General features: G+C 32.4%; 1 protein-coding gene across 4 annotated transcripts in view; it reads left to right on the top strand.

Annotated features, from left to right (window-relative positions):
* The window catches only part of LOC142336418 (uncharacterized), a 132,384-nt gene that overhangs the window by 15,346 nt on the left and 98,889 nt on the right, over positions 1–18,149 (top strand). The window contains exon 1 of one of the 4 annotated variants that reach the window (XM_075385244.1): positions 7,001–7,309. The exons of the other annotated variants lie outside the window; for them this stretch is intronic. The gene's annotated coding sequence lies outside the window, so the exon portion shown is untranslated. Of the gene's footprint in view, positions 1–7,000; positions 7,310–18,149 lie in introns of those variants that run through there. 4 annotated transcript variants of the gene reach the window in all.

Here is an 18,149-nt window from a genome sequence, read left to right as displayed (position 1 = left end):
GACGAAAAAAAACGGTTATCTTGTAAGACCTTGCAATATTCTTTTAAAGGATGGTTATCTTATAATTTCTGATAAAATTCTTACAAAAATTGATTTTATTGTAAGATCTTACAACAAAAATGGCTATCTTGTAAGATTTTTGCAAGTTCGTTCCGGTTGAATTAAATTTCTATGCGCAAATTTCTTCATTTAACGCATTGAAATACTTAGAAATGTTTGCGTGTTTTTCACTGATATTTTCAAGTATTTGTTTTTACCTTTGATTAAATGCCAAACATTGAAAAACGTAAATTAAAATATCTTTTTCTCAATTTTCATACTCTTATGAATAACAATTTGCAGAATTATTCATTATAAAATAGATTTATTTTCATTGCATTCAATCTGGAGGAACAAAAAAAACCCATTTTTTTACTTTCCAATTAATACTGGATGAAAATGTATTACTCAAAAAGATTTTTTGACTTTCAAGTTTTGCATCGTTGAAAAAAATTACCTGTTTTTTCGTCTTGTTAATAATATCCAAGTTTTTTATGCGCTTTGCATTTCAGTTATGTGTGTTTCGATGATTGAAAGACAACGGTTATTCTTTTAATAATCATATAAGACGAAAGCAAATCTTATAAAAATCTTGTAAGACAAATGCTTATCGTGAAAGATTCAGTCAGAAAATCTTGTAAGACGATGCATCATCTTGTAAGATTCTGACAGAATCATACAAGATCTTACAAGATAAACATTTCAAGTCCACTCGGGTCTGGAACATTGTGCGAACGTGTATGAGAAATTCTCCTTTCTATGGTTTTGAATGAAAACGAATGCAAATCGCAACATACCAGACGCTTTAGTGAGGTCCGAAGCACCTCTCTTTAATGTCTGTCAGGTAAAAATAAGAGCCGTTGTCCAAAAAATGTGAACCATGACCCCATCGCTTAACTTTTACGAAACAACATTTGATTTCGTTTACCAGGAAAAAAGACTCTGAAACCCCTCCCGCAATTTTCCAAAGTGAAGTATACTACTCATTGACGTGTGAATTGAGTTTACCTACAGAAAGAGAGGCTACTATATGGTTACGTGAGAAATTGAAATTGAAAGAGGTATTTTGTGTATGTGACCCCTAAGCAAGGATTTCAAGAGTTTTATAGCGGATAATCCTCGCTACCTCTAGAAATGCTAATTTCAGCAATTAAACCGCAGTTTATGCCCAATTTTTTAAGTTAAATAAGGGTATCACAATTTTGTGTGCGTCGATCATGAAGCATGGCATCTTTCATTTGTCACTGCCCTTGGAGTAAAAACGCGCTCACTATTGAAAGGGGACATTGAGTTCAAAATTTCAAGTATTTGGTACATTAATTGGTATTCTAGTCAGAATTGGACAAATTTGACTAGTCAGAATCTCAACAAGAGACATTCAATTTAAAAATAGGAAACATATGCATAAGTAACTGTCTCCTCACATTTGAACAGTTTAGTGTAGCGAGAGGGGGACCGGACTGTAAATCGAAAGGGCGGTAGATCGAAAGTGACAAATTTCTTAGAATTGGGACAGTTGATTGAAAGTGAACAGAAACCGTGTATTATATTTCAGCTGTTAATACGTTATTTTAAAATTTTTAACACGGGTTTAGCGAATTTGGCCATTTCTTGCGTGCCATGGTCCGTGGTACTGGGTATGAATGTATAACAATCGAACAGATTATCAAGACCGCACCTGTTATTCGAAGTAGTACCATTGAGTTTTAAGTCTGTATGGCAAATGTATACTTGACTAATTTCATTTTTGATCTATAGTATCGCATTTTTCGCTTTCGATTTACAGTCTTTCGATCTACTGGCCTAGCCACAGCAAGAGGAAGCGATGCGTGATAGTGATGGCGTATGTCGAGCACATGCTAATTTTCAGCGACACTTTCTAATTTTGAGTGGAGGAAAGTCAATTAGATTAGTGCGATTTTCCCAATTACTTCAAAGAGTATAAAAGGAGAAATGGTGTCATTTGAAGTACATATCACTGGTATAGTCTATCTCAATTGATAAAAATTTCATTTTGCCCAAATTACAACACGTCTATTTTACTTTTCGTCTTCTCTCTATGTCTTCACACGTAGCTGAATATAATAAATAACTCATATAGTGTCCTGTGCAAAAGTTGGACAACTGAGGAAAATTTAGAGGGAAAAATTGCGGCTGGAAATTGAAAGTTAAGCTGAATAAAATTTTTAGAAGTCATACATATCAGAAAAATTATCAATGTAGCAATTCAAAAGAGTCCCGCATGTGAAAATTTGATGGCTCTGATCTGAAAAATACACCTATGTTATATAGGAATTAAATTTATCCATCTCATTTCCTTCAAAGTTGCTTCAAAACTAAGTAACAAAAACTATACTCTTTAATACTTTCCTTCTTTATCAGCTTTAAGCATCACATATTTTTTCGCCGACCGAAACGTTGCTTTGTAATACTTTCGATAATTTATGCTGTAAGTGGTTGAAAGAAAAAGTGTATATTTGAGAGACTACTTTGACGTGCTGCAAATCTAGCTGTCATTAAGAGACATCAATCAACCCTTTCTAAAACATTGCGCAGGGCATAAAAATCACTCGTTCTTACACCAGTACAATTGAGTACAATTGTCCAATGTCTACTAAAAGTATAACATCAATTCATAAACTTACAAGATCATTTGCTTGAATTCCAGCTCAGATATGTTGTATATATGCCGAACCTGTTTAGGAGACTTAAAATCATGATGTGAAGGGCGGTTCTTAGAGTTCCGCATCACGCCCCTATCCCCCCCGCCGCAATCCCCATCCCTCGCACTTCGTTGCACCCAAAAAACAGCTCACCACTCGACAGTGTTCACATAAGTTTCTTTAATAGTACCGGTGATCAAATTAGCGACCAATAATACAAAAAGATACACCCCTGCACTTTATTCTAACTACACCATAGGATTCTTAAAGTACTTATACCACTGATTGAGCCTACTTGTATATAATCAATTGCAGAAAAGCGTTTTAGTATAAATATTTCGAGGTATCAACTTCAACGCAGAAAATTGTGATGAATTTCTTTGAAACTGTTTGAATTTTTTTTTGCTATGTAGAATTTAATAGGCCGGTTGGAATTTTAAATACTCCAATCTTGCAGTTGGAATATTAAAAAAATATATTTTAATAATACAATAATGGATTGAAGATGCTTAAAACAACCTCAATCAAATAATTTTGCTGACTTTTACAGTTTTTGTTAACTATTTAGCATTTGGCGAAAAGAGGAAGTAAGTTCTACAGACGCTTTTTTAAAAACAAACAAATCGGTAGCAAAATTTTAATTCTCCCGTTTGCAAGATTTTTGTTTTTCTTTCACTGCATGTTCAAATGCTCAAAAAGATATCTCTGAATGGCCTGATTTTGTTTTCTTAAGTCTTTTGATTCCTTAACCCCAAGAACAGCAACAGCTATTTGTTAGTTTTGTAATTTTTTTTAAATCAGTTTGTGCTTGAATATAGTTGTTTTTGAACTTCCAATGGTCAGTTACACTTTGAAATGTCTTTGAGTTTCTTGAATTCTTTATTATGTGCTACAATTTTAACACAAGAACTATTTGTTCAGAGGTCTTTAATTTTCTGTTTTCATTCTAAATTGTTTTCATTTTAAATATCGACCAATTTCTCTTCTCAGTGAACCAACGTTTTTTTTCTGTATCTTCTGTAGTTGATTTCTCGAAACTGTTGATGAAATTCTGTGGAACATTTCTAGAATCTTGATATTAAATTTTTACTTCTCCGTCAGGCTTATTTTCTTTTTCAATGTTTCAGGAAATTTGATTTGAGTTTTGTCGAATTGCCCACTGAGGTATTTTTAAAAAAATTCCCCATAGGGTTTTAAGAAGGTTTAAAAATTCAACTTTTGAGAAGGCAGGTTTTGAAATTAGGAAAAAGTTTTTTTTATTTTTTGAGCCCAATGTCTTATCCGTTTTCGTTCCTTGACAAATTGGGTTACACTTGACGTCGATGACAGCTCAATAAACTTTGGGCAATGAAAAATTTCTCTCCAAAAAAATTGTAGTATCGCTCTTTTGATGTGGCAACAGAAAGTAAATACTTTGAATTACATGTGAATTTTATTATTTCTCCTGTTTACGGCGGTTAACGGAAATATTTTGACCCCGCAGAAAAATTAACAGGTGTATTTTAGCAAAAAAAATGGGTGTAGCTCTTGAAATAATCGGAAATAAAAAATATACAAATTAGCTCATCTTTTTGAAATAAATTTGACAGCAAATTCCTTAGGAAATGACGCTTTAAAAAACAGAAAATTTAATCAGCGAAAATAAGTTTAATGAAAAGCAAATTGGAAAAGAGGATAGGTTTTCAAAAAAAAACCGATAAAGGGCAGCTTGTAGTCTACGTTAATTGCATTGCTCTTGACTGGATTTGAAACCAATAAATACCTAAATCAGAGCAATTGATAATTCTTAAAGAGAATTCAGTTATTTTATACACACAATTGTTTTGAAGAAAAGCAACGAAAATTGTATAAAAATTATTTGCCGATGATCTCACATCTGTTTCGGAGCAATTTTATAAGTTTTAACAAAAATTTATATCATCAAAACGAGTTTAGATTCCATGTATCAACAAAGGAGCGTACGCTTGGGATCCTTTCTAACAATTTTGAGAATGCAAAAGACTATAGATGAAACTTCTTTTTAATTTTTTATAGTTTTGCATTATTGAAAGCTTTGTTATCATTGAGTTAAACGCTTTTGAATTCTTTAAAAGTGTTTTCAAATGTGAGTTGTGATTTTTGGGGTAGCAGTTAAAAACTTTTATTATCCTTTTAGGTGGCTAATGTAGAAATAAATTGGTTAATTTAAGTCAAAAATAATCAAATTTTTGTCTTTCTTAGACAATTTGGTTGTGCCTCATGTCAATCTTAGGATAATTTCAAGATAATTGTTTGGTTTCTGCAATTTAACTTCTGTTCTCGTTTGTTTATTCAAGTATTTTTAATTGATTTTTTCCAAATCCAATAGTTGTTTTGTCTTTTTTAGTTTTTTTATATTGTCATCAGAAACAGTTTGAGTTGTAGTTCACTTTTAGTCCTCCTATAGTATAATAACCCAACAATATTGTAATCCTTTAGATCTCTGCTTCATTGTTGGATGTGTTCACACATTGTTTCTTGCGATTGATCTTTCAAAATATAATAAACAGCTAAAACCCTTCAATTACGTCTCTTTAGACGTTCTAAGCTGATTTGTTACCTTTTCCATTAATTTTTTAAAAAATTTTATGGTGATTACATTGGAGATTATAGAAGCACTATTTTAAACTTAGGGACACTAGCAATATTAGCAATCATATTTTATTAATTTTATTTGGCTAATTTTTGCAATATAATTTAGACTTTTTTCAATTTTCCCACTGTTTGTTTCTTATGAGTACAACCAGATTTTTGTTATTTTGAATTGTATTTTTGGTGATTTTGACAAACAGAATTGGTTTTGAAGGCATACTTCTTTATTTTGTTATTTTCTTTTTCTGAGCTGTAATAGTGAATGGTTTTTCTTAGCTTTATGCTGAGTTCATTTAAGGATTTTGGTGTGTTGAAATATTGATTTTTGAAGACATTAGAGCCAAGAGGTTCGAGTATTATTATGCTAATTGCTAGTTATTGCAAATATTTTTTGCTTTTTTGATTGTCTCTGCTTGCCTCTCGGTTGTTGAATAAATTTTTTTCGTAAATGCGAGGTTTTGTATTCCTGATCTTTTACAATTTGGTATTCAACACAGTGTTAACAAAAGTTACTATTTAAATGCTGTGGTTTTCATTTCTCTCTATAATTGTCGAGATTTTTTATTTCCTGTTTGGCTCGTTTTGTTCAATTGGTCTGCTGGTCAGGTCAAGAAATAATTAAATTTTGCCTCAATTCTTTGGATTGTATTTCAGGACTGGTCCTGCTATGTTTTCTTGCTTCCTAAAGGTCTAAATCTGAATTCATTATCAAATATACGAATTTGTTGGTAATTGTCTTGTTTCCTTGTGGTTATTTTGAAATAATGACTCACGTCGTTTTACAACTGATTAAATTTGAACATCTCGGCTTGAAACACTTAAAAACATGCCCATTAAAGAACTCTCCTAGAGTGTTTGAACTGAAAAGTTGTAAATACGTGTTAAGGGGCAGTGTATTATTTTATAATTTCTGAAAACAGAAAACAGTTTATAATAATAATCATTAATATTAACCGCAAATTCATTTCATAAAACTCAGATAGCTCGAATGTGATTCGAGGCCTCTAACAGATTTGATATCTTGTCATTCAAGAGACGCCAGGCATTAGAACCCAATTTTCAGACTAAGTTTTATTATGTTTTAATCCAGAAAAATGCAGAATCGAGGTTGGTTGTTTATCGGGTTCTAAATTGAACGGCTTAACAAAGGTAAAAATCAGACAATCAGAGGTGTAGAAAAAGCGAGGTGCAATTACAGCTAATTTGGTGCCAACTTTTCAACAATCACACAATTGGACTATTGTATTAGACTAGTTCTGATTGCGCTGGGAAAGTTTTTAAATCTATAATGGAGTCTTCAGCAATCATGTATCGCCAAATTTGCTCATTATTCTTGACTAATTTTGCATTTTCATCTTTCTTGAAATCTAAGAAATTAGACATTTATCGCAAAAATGGTTATAATGATCTCTTAGCATAGCGTTACTCCCTCCCCAGTACCTAATCAAAGGGAGCGCAGTTGTTGATAATGAGCAAATAAGGTCCCATTCATACAGTCCAATTTTGTCCTCCTTTTAACACCCCCTCCTCATCCTCCTCCATCCCCCCCCCCACCACCACCACCACCACCACCATCAACCACACCCCCACCACCACCACCACCGCCGCCGCCGCCGCCGCCTCCCCGCCCCTACCCGCTGCCCCGGTTTGACTGAAAAACCTGTATAGTGGCGCTACAAATTTAGCCCAGTAGCGTCCGCGCGCCTCATTAAGGCTTTGTTCCCGATTGGTGAAAAGAGACCCGAAGACTGTACATAATATAATGAAAACAATATGAATACATTCCTACACATAACACAATACTGAGTTGAACAGAATTTTCATCTTATTTATACCCATTGCGCAGATTTGGAAATATTTTGAAGTTGAGCGCTGAAATATCTCTTCTCTCTGTCTCCTAATTTTGTTCACACAAAACGCTAAATTAAAGCATATTGTTCCTACAGTTTTTTTATTCCGAATGAACTTCATTTGAACGCCAAGCCGAAAGCCAAATGGTAAGTTGTTAATGAACAGAATCAAATTACATATATAGCCAAAAATGGGCCGTGAAAATTTGTAATGTGAACTTTATAACTCTTTTTGCCCCAAATTTCATATTTCGTGAACCAAACCAAAGGGCTGTAATTTCAAACTTTAAGCCTAATTAGCCTTTTCAGAAGCGACTCTGGGTCGTAATGACGCGTAAAATTTAAGAAGCCTGTAAATTTGAAAGTTGAAATTGGAAAATTTCGGACAACTCTTCTTTTATTCTTTCGCTCTAATCACCAAAAATTATCAGCTGAATATTACCCAAATCGTCAGCTACTTTTGGCTTATTGAAGCCTGCCACCCTTTCGTTCTGGTAAATTTCTTTCATGCGGGCTACCAGGAAATTAATTTTGCTAAACCCAAAGTATCTCTTCTTGCTCACACGTTCGCGCCCCAAATTTTATTGTATCATCCTTCACCTCGCATTACCGCACAACTCTATCCTCCTTCTCCGGCTCCTCTTGGCAAAATTATTATCATTCATATCCTTGTATATGCGTGGGCGTATATCAGGACAGCACATTGCATTCGTCTGTGAGATTGCATCGGATTAGTCACGAAATCTTTTTCCTGGTCTTGTTGTTAATTGTGTTTCTGGTCTGAACAAAAACAAATCTGTACAACTTTACATTACGGGTACAGTAAGTGTACAATTAATTATTCCGACCCACTTTAGTGTGGGGGGAACTATATACTCAAATGGGTTTTTTGTTCAGTCAATTTTGGCCGATAGATATTCATCGTAGAGGGTTCTGATTTTCGTTGGTTTTGTTCACAATTTCCGTATTTTTGCGCAGTCTTTGCCATTTTTGTTCAAAAAATGTTGAACTTGTTATTAAAAGTGTTGCTGGTTTTACCTCTAAACATGAAAGAGTTTGTTAAAATGTTTGAGTTAATTTTTGGATAAAAGTTTTGCTAAATTTTTCAAAATTCAACTTTTTTTAATCGAAAAGAGCACTAAATAAACTTCGTTAGTCCACTTTGTTTATTTATACCGGATTAACACACCAAAAACTGCCGACGAAATTTTGGTTAACTCCGAAGAAATATAATTTTACTTGAGGTTCTTTGAAAGCGTTCTTGAATTAAAATTTTGCCGTTTTCCGCTAATTTAACTTGATAACTATCCAATATGCATCATATTTTTAAAAATAAAATGACGTTTTTTTCCGTAAAATTCGGAACAAATACGTGTTCTTAATGGACGAACAGCAAAATGCAAGGCTAGTTTTGGTCTAAACGTTTAATTTTAGAGTCCAAAAGCTTCGAATTGTAATCCGACGCTGTCTTTTTCGCCTTTTTTGTAATCGGACTCTTTTTAGAAAGTTTTGCAATTTTTGTTTTTCATGTTAAAAACGGAACAGAATAACTCAGATCAAGTCTTACTGACAACAGCTCCAAAAAATTTCCTAAAAAGTTTCCACAAAACTCATATGGTTTTTTCAGTCGAATATTTTCAGGCCATGCGCAAATTATTAACGTTAGTAAAAACAACTTTAATTATATAATATTCTCATGGAATAAATTACGATCTCAACCACTTCAAAACTGGCTTCCAGCAGGTTAGTAGAAATTTTTTAATTTGTCTCTATTTGTCATTTTTTTCAGGCCGCATAGGAAAACTTCAAGTATTACCGAATTCCTATGTAAAAACACAGGAACATATTTACTGATTTCAGCTGATAGCCAATTTTTTCCGCCACTTTGCAATCAAACGTTATAAAAAAGGTTTTGAAAAATTTCATTATATTTTTATGGAATAAATTATGATTTCAACAGCTTCTGTAGGAATGGAAATCTAAACTTAAGCGTTTTTCGGAAAAGAACCAAATTAATAGTGACCTTGAATTATTCCCAACACAAAAGCGAATTCTAAATTTGAAACTGTACAAAGATAATAATGGTGAAGAATTTTAAACCGATGAGAACGGTTGAATAAGTAAATATGGACTCTGATAAAGATTATATCATAGATTGACCATCAAAATTCTCACCCACGTAATATTGGATTAGAAACCCAAGTTAGGGGCCTAGGTTATCAAAGTCATGATTGACCTTCTGAAAACTTTTCCCAAAAAGGCATTTTTCACACAAAGATTTTAACATTTGATAAAAATAGGACCAAGCTATCATAACCAAACATAGATAAGCAGTATACATACGGCTCAATCTTAGCCAATTTTTGTAACCAAAATCAGTCTGAAAAAAATTATTTTGTTGTGATAATCCGAATTGTGGAGTAAATTTTATTAGACGAATGAGTTAACAGATCGCTGTCGTGGTACTGAAAATTGTAATAATTGTTTGAACTAGTATACTGTGGTAACTATACTTTTCGATAAATTAACTCAACAAATTTTACACTACTTTCTCTTTTTAGACCTTTTCTTATAACTTAGTAGAGCTTAAACTGTTATCTAGTAGATATTTGCTAAACGCTTTGATACTTGGCACCCACAGGCATTTGTAACTAGTTGTTCTGAAGGAACCATAGCCTATAATAATTAGGACTGGGTAAGACTTAATCGTTTCTTTCGGTTTTCTATTAATCAACAGCCTAATTGTACAACTTTAGTAACTTCACCATACATCTCTAAGGATCTGAAGTCATACTCAATCTAGCTTCAATTTATTGGGTTTAAATTAGTTTGGTGACTAGTAAAGTAGTGATCAACCAAGCAAAAATTAGGTTAAGTTAGGTTAACGGACTGGAGGACAGCATCGAATCCCGGACAACATCAAGACGATTGATTTCTGAGAGTATTAATCGGGCAAGCTCCTTCTAGGAGACCGCATAGTGAAGCCACTCTGAGGGTAGGCCTGCCTGCTCGTGAAGACTTGGCAAGTTAAGTTAACCCATGTAGTATGGATTGGTGAACCAAGCAGACGAACAACAAATGTACGAACAGCAAAAGCAAGGCTAGTTTCTGTCTAAGCGTTGTATTTTAGAGTCCAAAAGCATCGAATTGTAATTAGACGCTGTCTTTTTTGCCTTTTTTGTAATCAAAATCTTTTTAGAAAATTTTGCAATTTTTGTTTTTCATGTTAATAACGGAACAGAATAACTCAGATCAAGTCTTACTGACAAAGAATTTTTTTAATTTGCCTCTTTTTGTCATTCTTATTCAGGCCGCATAGGAAAATTTAAAGTATTACCGAATTCTATGAAAAAACACAGGAACATATTTACTGATTTCAGTTGATAGCCAAATTTTTCCGCGACTTTGCAACCAAACGATATAAAAAAGGCTTTGAAAAAATTCATTATATTTTTATGGAATAAATTATGATTTCAACAGCTTCGAAACCAACTTCTAGCCAAAGTTAATGGATTTTTTAAATTTTATCTCTCTTTGTCAATCTTTTTTAAAAGAAAATGAAAACTTTCATGACTGAGCACAGGAACTTATTTACTTATTTCGGTTGATAGCTAAAGTTTTCCAAGGTCTTGTAATCAAATCTTTTAAATCAATATAGACGTATTTTTAAATTTGCTTTTTTCTGTTCTTTTTAACCCATTGTTATCTTGTTTACTTCTTTACGGGTCGTTTACCACTTTCTTGGCGTTCACGAAAGGCTTAATTTAACAAATCTTTTCACTTAGTTTATCTTTTATTTGATGCAATTTTGACTTTTATACTAAATTTTGTTTTCCTATGAATAGACATTGAGTTTTGGATGTAAATAATGTTTTTTCATCCCCCTATTGCCTCTATTATGGCAAAGTTTATGTTACTACTTGATTTGAGTTGGAAGCATGTATTCATTTGTATACCAATTGTTTGGATACAAAATTTGAAATTTGGAATGTTTTTTAATTCTTCCTCAGTTGTTGGAGGTTGAAAACAAAAAATTTTTATGTTAGAGGTGGGAACGTTCTTCAAAATTGTACAATATCGAGCCTCTTTATTGCAATGTTTTTGAGAAAACTACCCAGTTTTTGACGAAACTCAACAATGGTATGGCTGACGTGCACGCGACGTCTGATTCACGCTCCTACCTGATTCTCACGAAGTCAAACTAGAGAATAATTTTTAATTTTATCTCGCAACTGTTTCCAGTATCTCATTACTTTTTCATTTGATGATACACGATTTAACACCTGGCTATTTTTTGAGCCCCACTTTCTTTGATGAACAGAATTGTGATAGCTCTACAGTAAATTTGAATTCTTTGGCACTTCGATTTTCAAAATAAAACCTGATTCTGTATTCATCGGGAAAATTTTAGTAGATAAATCTTGAAAAAAATATATTTTTTCATTTAATGTAACGTTTTTCTGGCTTAAAATTATCATGACCAATTAGACATTTTAAATGTTGTTGAGGGTTCAGGCAAAGATCTGAAATAATTTGGCTAAAATGTTTTAAGTACACTTTGCCTCAAAAGATTGAACCATGTGTTTAAACAATTCGGCCAAATGTGTCAAAAACAAAAAGATGGAAACAAACGTGTGAAACAAAGTTGAAAAAGTTCTAATCATATTTATTCACACAAAATGTCGCAAACAAATTTTAAAAAAGTTTGCGAATTGTTAAGCAAACTAAAAAATTAATTCAAATTATGTGGCATTAAAAACTGACAGATATCGAAACAATTCAAAAGATAAAATTTCAGTGGACTTGAATTTTCAGTAGACAAAACGGAATTTTGCAGCAAAACATGATCTTGATAAATGACAAATCAGACATTTTGTTAAAAAGCACACAAACGTCTTCTCCACTCAACAGTTTGTTATGTTAGCAACTCTACGATCTTCAGAAGCCGTATTACTGTTCCTTAGATAATATAAATAACTTAAAAAATTAGCTCAGCAAATAGCAACTCAAATAGCCTCAAAATAAACATTAAGACAATTTTCTGGGTTTAATTATGCAAATTTTCACTTTAAGTTGCCTGTTTTAGGGAACGTTTGTAGTTTAAAACAATAAAACCATAAATCAGAGAGAACTGAACCCAAGGCCGTTTCCTTTTATCACACTTTTTGCAACTGATCAACTTCACCCTCCAAAATAAGCCGCAGCCAGAAAATTTCTTGGTCTGATCGTTTTTTTCCGGGCGAAAGCGTCAAATTGTGATTGGACGCTCTTTTTTTGCATTCTTGTTAATCAAACTTTTTTAGAAGAATTTTGCGATTTTTGTTTTTATTATTTTAATTACGGAACAGAAAAAACCAGATCTAAGCTTACTGACAACAAGTCCAAAAAGCTTCCAAAGGAGATTCAAGGAAAGCTATGGTTTAGTTAGTCAAAAGCTTATAGTCCTTTTGATTTTTCCAAGTATTTTTTTTTTCAAAATAAGCGATAGAATAATGAGTTGCCACTTTTTTCGTCTTTTGGTTAACTGGTAACTTAAGGTCAGCAACGACAGGTCGCGCTGCTTTTATAATGGATGAAAACTTTATATTGTTTGAGTTCCTTTGAGGTAATGGTTTTTCGGATTTGATACTAAAAGTTTAAAAAAATACCTCTATTTTACATTGTCTTTGAGTTTAATTGGTTCCAAAAAAGAACAAATAAAAATTTTACTTTTTTTTATTTCCTTTACTGGTTGCCTAGTCTCATTAATTAGAGGTAGCATATCACATTATCTGTGTTCAAAAAATTTGTAATTATTTATATCTTACTTTTTAAGGACAAGATTATGGTTTTTCAGATCCGTAAAATAAAAATGAATTTGTTTAGTTTATTTTTTTATTTGATGCAATTCTGACTTTGTTAATAAGTTTTGCTTTCCTTTAAATGAACATTGAAATTTGGATGAAAACAATAACTGTTCAGCCTTCTAATCGGTAATTTTTATGTTACTACGTGATTTGAGTTGGAAGCATTTTTTACATTCATGTACCAATTGTTTGTAAACGAAAGTCGAATTTGTGAATGTTCTGTATCTCTTCCTCAGATGATGGAGAATGAAGCCAAAAATTGTATGTGCGGGGTCGGATTGTTATCTGAAAAAGTACATTATTGAGCCTATCTATTGCAATCTTCTTGAGAAAACTACCCAATTTTTGACGAAACTCAACAATGGTATGACTTACGTGTACCCGTTGTCTGATTCACGTTTTTTTTTTGGTTCTCACGAAGTCAAAGTAGGAAATATTTTTTCATTTTATATCGCAATTGTTTGCAGTATCTCTATTTTTTCACTTGATGAACCGCGAGTGAGCATCCGGCTATTGTTTCTGCCACACCTTCTTTGATCAAAAAATTTGTGTTAGCTTCATAGTAAATTTGAATTCCTCGGCACCTCGATTTTTAAAACAAAAATTGTTTTCATGTTCATCATGATAAATTTAACAGATAAATTTTGCAGAAACTTGATGCTGCTTTAACATTTTTACTGGCTTAAAATTTTGATGACAAATTGGAAATTTGAGTTCTTTTTGTGGTTTTTTTGCGGGTTCAGGCAAAGAGTTGAACTATTTTGTCTCAAGTGTTTTAAGTACATTTTGCCTCTAAAGAGTGAGCCGATTGTTTGAATATTCGGCATAATGTGTTTAATAAAAAGATTGAAAAAAACTTGTGAAAGAAATCAAAAAAACTTCTAATCTTAATTTTTCACAAATGTCCCAAAAATCATCAAAAAATTAATTAAAAAGTGTTAAAGAAAATAAAAATTTAGTTGAATGTTTGTAGTTTTAGACAAACTGACAGTTATCGAACGAATTCTATAAATGAATTCCAGTGGACTTGAAATTTCAGTAGACAAAATTGAATTTCGCAGCAAAGTATGATCTTGATCAGAACAAAATCAGACAGTTTTTAAGAAAGGACAGAAACTTCTTTTCCACTCCATAACAGCTTATTATGTTGGCATGCCTGCGTTCTCAAGAAGCCCTCTTACTTTTCTTTTGATAATCTAAATAATTGAAATATATACCTAACGAAACAACGCCACACATGCAGGCTCAAAATAATCATTTAGGGCATTTTGTTGTTTTTAAATATGCAAATTTTTATATTTGAGTAACCTGTTTTAGTGAACGTTTCTAGTTCAAAACAATAAAGCAATAAACTAGCGAAAACTGAACACAAGACCGTTCCTTTTTATTACAGTTTTGCGATTTGACAACTTCATCTATATTGGTTGAGTTCCTTTTCGGTAATGGTTTTTCGGCTTTGATACTACGAGTTTAAAAGCAATACCTTTGTTGGACATTGTCGTTGCGTTTAATTGGTTTCGAAAAAAGAACAAATAAAACCTTTAACTTTGCCCTTTTTCTTCTTTTCTTTACTGATTGTCTGGTTTCATTAATCAGCGGTTACATATCACATTATCTGTGCTCGAAAAAGGCGTAATTAATTATATCTTATTTTTTACGGAAGATATTATGCTTTTGACGGCCTCGACTCGTTTTTTTTTGCAAGATTCCAAAGAAATTTTGTTTTTCGTCTGTATTGGCTGTTTGTTGTTGTAGATGTTCAATATATTCTGGATAAGGACAGGTCTCGGCGTCTTAATAAAAATAGGAGTAAATGCACCTTAAAATATTTAAAGCTTTCACATGATGTCTTATGGTTTTTATTGATTGAAATTATCTGATTTCAAAAAAATTTAATCGTATATTTTAACTTTGCCAATTTCGTTCATTTTGTCTACCTGTTACCGATACTCATTCAAGACTCACCCCAAGTTTTTTCTCGTAAAATGGAAATCAATTCGCTTAGTTTTTATGCTATTTTGACTATTATATGATTTTTTCTCTCAAAAAATAGACATTGAGTTTTGGATGTAAATAGTTTTTTCAGCCCTCTAATGTGACAATTTTTATTTTACTACGTGATTTGAATTGGAAGCATTATTTCATTCATATACCAATTGTTTGAAAACAAAATTTCAATTTTTGAATGATTCTATCTCTTCCTCTTTTGTTGGAGAATGAAGCCAAAAATGTGTAGGGGGTAGGAACATTATGTGAAAACGCACATTACCGAGCATCATTGCAACCTTTGTGAGAAAACAATCCAATTTTTGACGGAACTCGACAATGGTATGAATTTTACATCACAATTGTTTGGAGTATCTCATTATTTTTTCTCTTGCACGCACACGAGTTGACACCTGGCTATTTTTGAGCCACACTTTCATTGATTAACAAAAATTTTGTTGATTTTAGAGTATATTTGAATTTTTTAAGCTATGAATCTCTTAGAAAATATACTTTTAAATGGATTGGGGATAAATTAGGCATATACATTTTGAATTTTTTTTTCTTCTTTACTGCAAATTTTTACAACCTTAAAATTACGATGACTAATTAAACATTTTAGTTCCTTTTGTGATTTTTTGCGGGTTCAGGCAAAGAGTTGAATTATTTTTGCTAAATTGTTTTAAGTAAATTTTGTCTCCAAAATGTGTTTAAACTATTCAGCATAATGTGTGAATGATAAAAGATTGAAATAAACGTGTGAAACAAATTAGAAAAACTTTCCAATCCTATTTGTTCACAAAAATTGTCGCAAAAAAACAAAAAATAATTGTTATAAATTAAAAAATTAGTAAAATGTATGTAGTATTAAAAAACTGACAGAGATCAAAACAATTCAAAAAATAAAAGTTCAGTGGATTTGAATGTTCAGTAGACAAAAAGGAATTTTGCAGCAAAACATGATCTTGGTCAGAACAAAATCAGAAATTTTGTTAGAAACGACACCAAATTCTTTTCCACTCCATAACAGCTTTACATGTTGGCATGTCTGCGCTCTTAGGAAGCCGCCTTGTTTTTCCCTAGATAGTCTAATTAATTGAAATATGTGCCTAACCAAACAACACCACACACATACAGGCTCGAAATGAACTTTAGAACTTTTTGTGGATTTAATTTTGCATGTTTTTGTTTTTCACGTTGCCCGTTTTAGAGAAGGTTCGGCAGTTAAAAACAGTAAAGCAATAAATTAGCTTGAAAAATTAATCAACGCAAACTTCCAAAATAGCCCGCAACCAGAAAATATACCAGTTTTCCTTTCTTGTGATCCTTTCAGTTTTCCTTTCTTGTCTTCTTTATCTTTAGGTGATCAAAATTCGTAAAAAAATAATTTCTCGCTCTTTTGAATTTTATAAAATCTTTGTTTCCGAGCTTAGGGGAAAAAATCACGGAACAACTTGAGTGTAAATATAAGCAAGTAAATTTTAAAAATTGATTGGCACAGCAGTATTTTCAGAAATTGTTCATGGCCCTTTTCAACGTGTACTTGTCCATATTTGCTATCATTTTTGCCAGGGTTGAGCCGTGACCGCTAAAAATTGTTAAAAGATGTAAGATTTGCGGTGAATTTGATTAGAAAGTTTGCGATTTGCGCTCAATGCGATTAATGCGGTTAAAAAAATCTTTTAAGTGGTGAAAATTTTTTTCAACGCTTTTGCGGTTAAAAAAACTTTTACCGCTAAAATTCTTATAAAAATTAACCATTAAGTTCACTGCTATTCTTACAAAATTTCACCCTTGGTGTAGCTGCAAAGAAAAAAATGCAAAAATAGCGCTGAATAACCAACAACCTTTTAATTCAAAAAAATTATAATATATGTGGAACATGATGTCGATCGAAGATCACTTTATGGATAGATAATCAGATTATGGATAGAAGACACGCATATTAACCAAAGATGTTTTGCTTTTTTAGCCATATCTGAGGACATTCTGTTGTTAGCGCAGAATTGTTTTTTTCACCGCATTCTGCTGGTAGCGCTGAATTTTTTTCACTGCATTCTGTTGATAGCTATAAAAATTTTTCCTTTACCACTTAAGCGGTGAAGAAAATTTTAACCGCTAAGAGCAGAATGCAGTGAAAAAATAATTTCAGTGCTACAAAGCGTAAAAAAAATTTCACGGCTAAAATTGCTCGCAACTATTACAAATATTCACCGCTAAATTCAACAATAACTTTACAAAAATTCACGGCTATCAAAGCGTTCACCGCTAAAAGATGCGGGCGCTTTGCGGTGAACAAATTTTTTTCACCGCTATTCACTGCTAATCTTACATTTTTTTCGACCAATCCCCGACCCAGGAGGTACCATGTTAACTTAAGGCCATTGCTGGTACGGGTTTTACATATAGACTTTTGAGCTAAATAGAAAATTTTTTGAGCTAAAAGCAAATCATTTTTTGATTACAACTATCGCTCTAACAGGCTTTTTGTACAAAATTTTAATTGAGAGAAACTGAATACAAAGACGTTTTTATCAGGCAGTTTTACAGCTTTTTGATATGAATCTTTGGCTATTGAACCAAAACTGTTGGAAACTTTTGAACTTTTGGTCGAACCTGAAAACTGATGTCTTACAGTTTTTTGTGGCTCCTCAATTTTAGTTTTGAAAACTGGCTGCACCTGAAAACATTTGAGGAAATTATTTATTGCACTAAAACCAAGGTGAAGATGTTCAATTCTAAATAAACTCATCTTTTTGGCGGTTTTGAAGCTAATTTCGTCCACATTTTAACCAACATTTGAACCAAGCCTTTATTCCTGACCAATTATTATGTCTCCCCTCCGAGAAAAACAGGTGAACGCTAAGCTTATAGCTGATTTTTTATTGTAAATTCAAACCAATTCAATAGGTGTTTTCTTAAACCATTTCTGAGTTTCCCAAATTTGTCGAGTTGTAATCTGTTCTCGTGTTTCTCAACACCCTCATTTTATCAGAGAATCTCGTATCAATATATTAATGATTTCTTATCATAAACCTTTACCTTCACAAAGTCAAAAAATTCATGTGCCTAAGGAGCCATCTGTTAAGCATAAATTAAGAAACCATTCTTGAGACCTTTGAAAATGGGAACAAATTTGGCAGAGATCAGTTTCA

Source organism: Convolutriloba macropyga, chromosome 3 (genome assembly GCF_964194025.1).
Source record: "Convolutriloba macropyga chromosome 3, txConMacr16.3, whole genome shotgun sequence".
Lineage (NCBI taxonomy): Eukaryota > Metazoa > Xenacoelomorpha > Acoela > Convolutidae > Convolutriloba > Convolutriloba macropyga.
The sequence above is the reverse complement of the archived record's forward strand: the minus strand, read 5'-3'. Positions and strand labels throughout refer to the sequence as shown.